This window comes from Spinacia oleracea, chromosome 4 (assembly GCF_020520425.1).
Source record: "Spinacia oleracea cultivar Varoflay chromosome 4, BTI_SOV_V1, whole genome shotgun sequence".
NCBI lineage: Eukaryota > Viridiplantae > Streptophyta > Magnoliopsida > Caryophyllales > Amaranthaceae > Spinacia > Spinacia oleracea.
This window is the reverse complement of record NC_079490.1, coordinates 158,489,307-158,499,926: the sequence shown is the minus strand read 5'-3', so window position 1 is coordinate 158,499,926 and position 10,620 is coordinate 158,489,307.

Below are 10,620 nucleotides of genomic sequence, written 5' to 3'. Positions count from 1 at the left end.
GATCAGTTGAACTCTGAAACCGAGGAACACCTCTGGACGTAATAAGGATGACAACTCTTACCTTATGTTCAAGAGCAAGCATCGAGCGACAAAGGAATTAGGAAATGCACACTTGTCCCTAAGGACAAGTGGGAGACTGAAGGAAATAGTGCCCTTGGTCCAAGTATGCATTCTATGTTATGTCTAATAAATGCGGTTCAGTATTAATTAACAAGTTAATAATTCAGTGAGATCAAGTGAGCTGAATGCCTAGCTAGAGGCCGCTTCAGTTCAAGTGGAATTAATGATATTAATCCACAGCTTACTCTTGACTGAACCCGTAGGGTCACACAAATAGTACGTAAACGGATCAAGTATTTAATGGCATTAAATACTCCATCTATGAATATTCGGAACCGACGGATCTTGGTTTCAGTGGGAGCTAAGATCGTCACAGGCAAGGAATGAATACTCCGGAAACGATGATATTGCCGGAAACGGAAATATGGATCGTATCGGAAATATAAATATTATCCAAGTCGTAGATGTTGCCGGAAACGGAAACATGGTACGTGTCGGAAAATATTATCGGAAATGGAAATATTGCCAGAATCGGAAATATTACCGGAAACGGAAATATTGTCAGAATCGGAAATATTACCGGAATCGGAAAATAATTCCGGAAACGGAAATATTAAATATTTGTTCGAAACGGAAATTAATTCCGGAATCGGAAATATTAAATATTGTTCGTATCGGAAATAAATTCCGGAATCGGAAAATTTAATCGGAAGCGCATCGTACGAATAAGCATCGGACGAGGCCTGCCGGACGAGGCCCAGCACGAAGCCAGGCCATCGCCCAGCAAGCCAAGCGCGCCGCACAAACAGCCACGCCAGGCCCAGCGCAAGGTCAGGCCCAGCAGGCTGCGCGCAGCGCGCAGCGCGCACAGCGCGCACAGCACGCGCAGCGCACAGCGCGCACAGCACGCGCAGCGCGCAGCGCGCGCGGGCGCTGAGTGGGCTGCTGCTCGCGCGCACGCATGGGGCCCATCGTGGCTGCCGTGCGTGTGTGTGCAAGTGTTTGTGTTCATGCACGTTTCCTAAAACATGCAGAGTTCGGTTAATGATTAAATTCCTAATTCTATTTGATAAATTAATTAAATTAGAGTTCTTGTAGGATTCTAGGTTTAATTAATTTGTATCTGAATAGGATTTCGATTCCCTTTCCATACCGCTATAAATATGAGGCTAGGGCTCACAATTTAAAAAACAAGTTTCAAAGTATTCAAAGTGAGTTTTTGAGAGAAAAATTCAGTCACACATTTGCCTATAAAGTGCCGAAAATAATAGTACCTTAAGGGCGATTCTAGTTGGTCAATCTTAAGGCGGATCCGGACGTGCTGTGGACTATCTACGGAGGGACGACACTTGGAGTCCTAAAGACTTGTTCTTGTTCGGTTCGGGCGCATCTAGGGAAGGCACGCAACAAAGAGTATGCATCTAATCTATGCTAAATGATTATGTGTAAATAATATGTTTTCCTGGGTTTATGGTTTTTCCGCATGATTTATGAATTGTCATATGTATCATAACCTAACAGCGGGCAATTAAAAGCCCCCTTCAACATCTATTGTCTATTGAGGCGGGCATTTAAAAGCCCCCTTCAACAGATTCGGCCTATTGAGGCGGGCAATAAAAGCCCCCTTCAACAGCTTCTGTAGAAGCGAACACCACAAAAGCCCGCCCCAACCTGTTAGTAAAATATTTGACCCGCGTTGACTAAGGGGATATTGAGGCGCGCTTATGTATGCCCCCCTCAACAAGGGGGCTACAACAGGGGTTTTTTCCACTAGTGAGATGTCGACTGGTCATGTAGTGGTTGTTTGTTGTACATTAGTAGTGATGATAGAACTTATTTATGTTATGTTAATTTTGAACGGAATTATGTTTTGTTCAATTTATACGGAATACTTAGTTCTGTTATATTCAATCTGTACGAAATGGTAATTACATTTTGTTCAATTCGTACGAAATAGTTAACTATATTTTGTTCAATATGTACAAAATAGAAGTGTTAATTCCATACAAGTTGTATGAAAAGACTCGAAAAAACAGGAAAAAAACGAAAATTACCTAAATTCCAAGTTAAAAATATCGTCCATTGCAATCTAAATATTTATTCTAATTTGATTAGATACACATGAAACTAAATAAAAAAATAAATTTATTTAAACGAAAATAATATCAAAAATGGTTGAGAGAAAATAATAAAAGTGAGGGTAGAGTTTTTTTTAGAATGAAAAAATGAAAGTAAAAAGGGTTGCTCCAAGTAAAATCAGGCTGCGTATAGTACTCCCCTTAATTAATCTGCGAGGCAAATGCCTCGAAACTGTAATTACATTTACATTGTAAACGTATATTTATGCAATTTCAACTTCAACATAACTTTTTTAGCATTTACCATAAAATTGTAAATATCTGTATTTTACATAGCATTTTTATTAAACAATTTTTTATATCTAGGGGGATCGTGCGCGCTAGCGCACGATCCAACAACTAGTTTACCAAAAATTAACTCCGATTTTAACTTCGCAACATATACGTAGATTTGTCACTCTTGCCTCCTTTTATATTATGGGAGGAGCCACTGCTTGCGCATATCCGGCCATTTTTTTTTGTCTTGGGAGAGGAAGGGAGAGTTTAGTGATGGTGTGTGCCACATTATTGCAATTTCTAAGAACATAATAAAAAGAATTACATTCTATCTCTTAATACTCGCCCCGATTTGATCGGCACATAGTTTTAGGGAATTTAGTTAACTTATTAATTTATTATGTGTTACTACCTCCGTTTCAGAAAGTTCTTTACGCTTTGGAACATGTGTCCAAAGTATAAAAACTTTGACCGTAAATTCTCGCCATTATATACATCAAAACGTTACATGTAAGATCTTGTTAGATTGGTCTCGGAATGTATTTTCATAATATCAAATTTTTATAATTTTTTCACATACGAAATTGGATATATTAGTAGTTAAATATTGCATTGGAGTTCGTGCAAATAGTAACTGTAAAGATCTTTTTGAAACGGAGGTAGTAGTTGATAGTGGGATATTTTTTTAATATATAGTTAGTGGACAATGAGTCACATAAAGGGGTAGGGGTGGGGTTTAATTGTTTAATGTTTTTTTAGGAAATATGAATATATGTTGGTCCGAAATTAAGTGTGAGAATGATATACTATTAGTAAAAGTATGTCATTTATAGAAATGGAGCGATTATTAAGAGACATATTTATAAGGATAGTGGGGCGAGTATTGAGGGAGTAAACAAAAATGGTTGAGTATATCATCAACCAGAACTTGCATGCGCGCTCGTTCACTCCCTCGCCTGCGCATTTAGCAGCTTCATCGGAGGGAGGCAGTCAGACTCCACCACCACTGAATGAATGGAACCCGGTGTCGTACGCATAAGTGAGACCAGACCGCATTGCTTAAGCCAGAGTAGCAAAGATGGGTGAATCTTGTGCATATAATAATGATACAACTTGTCCTAATATGGGTGCCTAAAATACTTATACTTCCTCCGTTTAGTAAATATCGTACCATCTTATTTTTTACACTATTCATATTAGACATTTGTTCATCTTTTGTAATTAATACTTAAGAAAAATTGTAGTCACGTGTGATCTTGTTAGATTTGTGTCGATATATATTTTCTAAATATTAACTTTTTCTAATTTTTACTTATACATAATTCAAGATATTAAGAGTCAATATATGTATTGAAAAATGAAAAGTCAACCATGGTTCAATACAATAAAAAGTTGATTTAACCAAAATATTAAGTAAATATATTTTTTCATTAATCCATTGTTAATATAACGATTTGACTAAAATATTACAAGTACCAAAAATCCTTTCATAATCTGTAAACAAATATTTTTTTCATACATAAACAATAAATAGAAAATGATAGAAAATAAAAATATAAAAATATAACTACTCGTAGATACTCTCTCCATTTCTTTTTGTTCTTTACGTTTGGCTTTTTACACGCTTATTAACGAATAATTAATGTACATTGAGATTCCTCTATTTTTTTTAAGCAAGGAAAAATTACATTTATTTATAATGTTTTCACTTTTATCAAAATTCTGATATTGGAAAAATGAGAAAATTTTAATGTCACAAAGGAAAAGTGTGAAAGATAAAATGATCTAATGAATTTAATTGGTTAAAATAATCATTGGACACAAATTCTGATCGAATATTAAAGCATTTATGTGATAATATAATAGGAAATGTAAAGAACATTTTGAAACACCCAGAAAAGAAAACGTAAAGAACAAAAAGAAACGGATGGAGTATTTTTTAGGAAATGCTTTTTGGCGGAAATTTTTGCACCAGGAAGTGACACGTGTCATTACTGGTATCTGTTTTAGTATAATGCAATAGAAAATGTACATAATTATGAGTATACCCTTAGTATCCTCTATTAAAAACCCTCAATCTGTGTAGGGGGGGACCATGTGCAGATTGGACCTTAAACTCACTTGAATAAAATAATAGAATTGAATGCATATTTATCCACCGAACATATGTTAAACAAAGAAACTCTCTATAATCAGACTACCAATTCTTGTTTAGTTAAAAGCTAGTATAACACCCGTGCGATACACGATTTGAAAATCATAATATAAAATTTGGGTATAGGGATTTTCTTACACTAATACAATATTGTATTAAGTGAGTATGACTATCAACGGTGGTAGGAACATATTTAAAATTATTCTTGTCACACAACCCTCTTATGTACTGATAAATCTTAACACACATCTTCATTCTACTCATTTTTAACCCACACGAATTAACACCTTAGTATGTATAACTTACCAATAAACTTGATAAAATGTCCGACCCTCCGGACTTGTACCTGAATATCCGAAATAGAAGTCTTCTTACCCGTAAATAAGTCCTACTCGAACGCACTCACTTTTGTCATTCTTAAATAACAGTCGGTTACTTAATCCAAGCACCAACTTTGACCTCAGTTAGGTCGTTCATAACCTATACCAGTAAAATATATTCATACTTAGTAAAATAATAGCATATACCAGTTGTTTCGTATTAATAATTAACTTTATAAAATTATACTCAGTAAATTTTCTATATATTTTTCTATAAATTTATTGATATTAACGATCAAAGTTAAATCTTGAAAAGTGACACTTATTAAGGACTATGTATATATTCTGCTTTTGAGCATTCTGACATATAATCTTTAGCATTACACTTGTTATAAAGTCAAGAAAATACTTAATACTTACAATAAAATGTTCAAGGATTTGGGGCAAGTTAATGGGTGTGTGGGACACGTCACATGTAACCCCAACCTATATCCTCCTTACCATGGTACATAAAAAATGTATCTTGATTCCCCCACCAACTTATTATATATGAAGCACTTTTTTAAAAAAAAAAAAAATCGATATCTATGTATTTAATTTCACGTTGAATTTAAGGATTTTTTTATAATAATATGTTCTCTTTTAAAAAAAAATACGAAAAAAAGAGTTTATAATACATTTTTCTGTATGTTAGTAAAAATACATGACTATATTCATGGTAAGAACATTTTCTTCCTGTCCAATAAAAAAAATTAAATCACATTTTCTAGCATACAAAACATTTTCCTGGCCAGGGTTTATTTATTTATTTTTTAACCACAATTATCTTTATTATGGTATTCTCTTCAACTTATATGACCTTAATTATTGAAATAAGTTTCAGATCCTATAAGTTCAGGTAATTAATTGAAGAGAAATCCCCCCTATATGAGCCAACTCTTGAAATAAAGTAAAAAAAAATGATTTTCCCTTTCATACTTATTGAATAATGTCATTCGATTTTCAATTTTAAGATATTTAGTAAGCAGGAAAAAAACTAAAGAAAAGTTTTTTGCTTAATAGTCGAATTTTTATAACTCTGAACTTTAGGAATAATAACGTTCAATAATCAATTACAATGTTTCAAATTCAATAATCATACTCTATATTAGGTTAAACTACCTAGCTAGAAAGTTCAATTAGTTAGTCTATGATTCTTGTTTTACATATTTTTTCTCTAAATTCTCGCGTTTAAAAAGTTGTTCTACATTCACTCGTCTTTCCATAACTATGGTTTTTTTTACTACTCCTATCAGTGTGACAACTTTCTATAAAGTAAGAAGTTTGAATATTCAATGAATGAGTTATGTATTGGTTTGAAAGTCGAGAATATGATCATGCACATACTGATTTATTTTTTCTGACCAAAGTATAACAATTATCAATTATGAGTTATGTTATTACATACTCGGGCATTGTTCAATTCGACTTATTTTGACTTATTTCAGGCAAAATAAGTTCAATGTTCATTTAAGTTCAGATAGTTTAGTTTTGTTCAGGTTAGACAAACTAAGTCGAATAGAACTAAGCCTTGTTTGTATATTTTGTAATAAAGTAAAATATATTATTTTGTTTTAATTATTTTTATTAAAAGAGTCGCAAATCATAGAGCGACAATTATATTAAAAAATAACTTTAACAAAGTAATCCATAAGTTTTAATTTCCTCTAAATCTATTACTATATACTAAAAGAGACACCAGGAATGACACGTGTCAATTCCTGGTGCGATATTTTTCCGCCGAAAAACACTTTCCCAAAAAAGTGTATTTGTTTTATTTTATTTTTATTCTCTTTCCTTTTTTTAATAAACTATTTATGTATGGAAACAAAATTTACTTTATAAATTATGGCAATAATAGATACGACGTAATAATAATTATTCTAAAATGGAAATATTTTAGTCAAATCGATATATTAATAATGGAAAATATATCACTCAATATTTTAGTCAAATTACCATATTAGCATTTTGAATATGAATATTAGATGAATAAATTTAAACTAGTATGTTAAAAATGTTATAACTATGCAGTAGTTTGAGAATTATTCATTTAAATATTTTGTGGAAAAAATTGATAAAAATCCGTGCGTGCACGGGATCTAAGCTAGTATATTGATATGAACGATCAAAGTTAAATCTCGAAAACTGACACTTATTAAGGACTACGTACATAATATACTTTTGAGAATTTTGACATATATTTGTTTAAATATTAATTACACGTTTTATGAAAATTCAAAGAATACTTAATGTGTACAATAAAATATTCAAGAATTTGGGGCAGGTTAGTGGGTGTGTGAGTATACTAAAATATTCAAGAATAGAGGAAGTATCCTATAAATAAAATATACTAAGACAATGACGAAGTTATTAAGGATCCCGACCAAGGGGCATGGGCCTCTGTCAACTTTAAAATAAAAAATAGTATACCAAATAGGCCTAGTCTAATATGTTATTCATTTTTTTATAAATTAGTATACCAAACAGGCTCAGTGTAATCTGTTAATTATTTCACACGTTCCTAAATAGTGACTCATTACAATTTTAATCTCACATAAAATATATTTGGTCCAACCACTTTTATTTATTCTCAATTTCATAGTACAACCAATTCATCACAAAAACATTTTTGGTGCATGCATGGGGCAAACAATTACGAACGAAATATCACTACTACTACTATGTACGAAATATGTGTTTGATTCTAGAAGTTACAGTAGTAATTATTATTTGATTTTTTTGGTTGGAGAAGTTAGTAAATTATAAATACAAACCTATGATCTAAATGGGTATTTTATACTTTCCTTATCGTTTTGGTTGGAGAAGTATTTGATACTTATTTTTTTTTAATTCTTGTTTCTATTCAATTGTTTCCTTTGAATATAATCTATGACCTAGGTTAATATGGAAATTTTGGTTACAGGAAATATTTTGCTAATAAATATGCACTTTGTATATTTAGTAATAAAATCCTAGATATTTTATTTTAATTATTTACTTATATTAAAAGAGAGGCGAATCAATGAGCGACATTTGTCATCATCACATTGATTTCCTCTCTTTTAGTATAATACTAGTTTAGGGCCCGTGCAACGCACAGCTACTACTAAAATAATTTATTATTTTAATAGTAAATAAAAGACTTGTGACATAGGAAAACATGAAAGTAAAAAGGATATATGAAAAAGTATAAATTCAAAGTTGTGTAAAAAAAATATTCAAATGAACTAAATTTGCATATTACTATGCAAAGTTAAAAATTATAGTCATTTACTTGTATGTAGAACGATCTAACAACGTTAACCAAACCCGAATGACTCAAGACTAATTTTCGAAAAGACCCGAGCATAACCGAGTTAGTCAAATACAACATATTTTGAACTGAGTAAAATCTTGATAAATAAACTTATATGTTAGTCTACTTACCATGTATTATTATTTTAATTAACATTCTTACTTACCAGTTACCATGTATTATATTATTAATAGCAGACTAACATTAGAAATTCATTTATCAATACTTTTTATATTTCTTATCAGATTAAAAAGTTATAATATTACATACATAAATTATATCATAAAGGAAAAAATTATATTGATTTAGCTTTCCTCTAATAATATATTATGCAGTACTCATCTATGGTGATTAAAATATACTTTTATCTTAGTTTCCTAAAAAAACGTAATGTGATTTATTTATTTTAAAGTAAAAAATAAAAAAACATTTTGGCGGGAAAAAATCGCACCAGGAAATGACACGTGTCATTCCTGGTGTCTCTTTTAGTATATAGTAATAGATATATAGATATTGTTCGCAAAAACGATGTCTTTAATTTATTAATTCTTAATTTTGTGTCATTTATTAAATTTGTACGTTATTGAAATTATAAAAAAAATTAAGAATCCCCGGTAGGTGTTGTTTGCAAAATTACCATGCCAACTTGTACCAATAAAGATGCTACACTTGGCACGCATTACGCCCCGTAAGTAAACCATGGAAGTATAAATATCCGTCTACGCATAAGTATGAGTGTCCATCTACGTATCTACAAAGTATACGTACTTGCATTTGTGTACATATAAATGTATGTATTATGTCTGTACATGAGGGGCATACGTGGCAAGTATCCCATGATGGGCGCAAAGGCCCAAACAACCCACTTATGCCCTAAAAAGCCAGAAAACTGCAAGAGGAAAGGACACTTGTCCTCTCCTCCTGCCTCAGCCAATCATGTGAAGGGAATGTTAGGTCATTCCCCCAATAACCTAGTACTATAAAAATCCCCATTTGCCTAGAAAAAGGGGTCACAATTACATCAAAAGAAAGAACATTTTACTGCTCTGCCTTCTCTCTACTTTCTCTCTCTAAAAACATACTCTTGCTTAAACATCGGCTACCGGAAACCTCCAAGTCTAGCTTACCGGAAAAACCCCACAACATTTGGCGCCGTCTGTGGGGAGGTACGGTAGTATGGAAGAGCAACGACAGGAAAACGATGTTGGGCGGCCTGTACGAGTGGAACGGCCACCTCTGGAAAGGGAAACGCCGACCGAGCAGCAGCATACGCCGGCTCCAAGAATCACTGGAGATGTCGTCCGGATTTTTGCAGCAGGACACACACCTCGTCATGCCGCCGAGGTGGAAGTGCTCAGTGAGGAGGAGGAGCAGGCAAACCGCACTCCCCCTGGTGGGTACCTAGATCCTCAATCAGGCACAGTAATGGAGGAAAACCCAGACATGCCCGTGTCTGTGGGTGCCTTGTGAGCCATCTTGGCCGAGTTCCAAGCTGATATGGGAAAGACAGTCCACGCTAAGGTGCAGAAGAGCATGTTGATTTACACCACCACTGCAGCTGCCAATCATGAGAGGCCGACGGATAACATGCCGTCATTGTCCCTGCGTCCCACGAACGTCTGGACCAGGCAGACAGGCGAGGATGTCAGGAGGCGGCTGCCAGCAAATCAGGCCCTGTCTTACCTACCGCGCCGACTGCCTCAGCGGCTGGTCGGCGAAGAGTCTCGAGGACGTGAGCATCCACGCGCAGAGCAGATACCTGATTATGAATCTGAACTTTCTGATACCGGGTCAACCCCCGTCATGCCGGATAGACCTCTCCCTCAACCAACTTACACGCACTTGAGCCAAGCGCGCCCAGAGGCCACTCATCCAACTTTTCAAACTCGTCGTCGTGAGTCTTCTCGGCGGGAGCCGTACTCACGGTACCAGGATCCTGTGTATCACATTCAGGAGGGAGTGTCCAACATGGCCCTAGGACATTCCTCCCCTTTTGCAGATAACATCATGAGAGCACCGAGGGAGCCCAAGGTTAAGCCGCCCAACATTGATGCCTATGATGGGACTACGGATCCAGACATGCATCTCTTAGTCTACCGGCATCACATGTACGTTCAAGGAACAACTGACTCAACTCGGTGCAAGTATTTCCCCGGTACACTCAAAGGATAAGCATCTAAGTGGTTTGAGAGGCTTCCAACTGGAACCATTCGCTATTTTTCGGAGCTCGAGTTATTGTTTTCTACCCGGTTCATGGCTCACAAGGAAGAAAAGAAGACGAGCATGCATTTGAGTCGAATCCAGCAAGGGAAAGATGAGTCTCTAAGGAGTTATGTGAAAAGATTCAACTTAGAGGCTGGCAAATTCCAGATTTGCCGGATGGTGTTGCGTTTG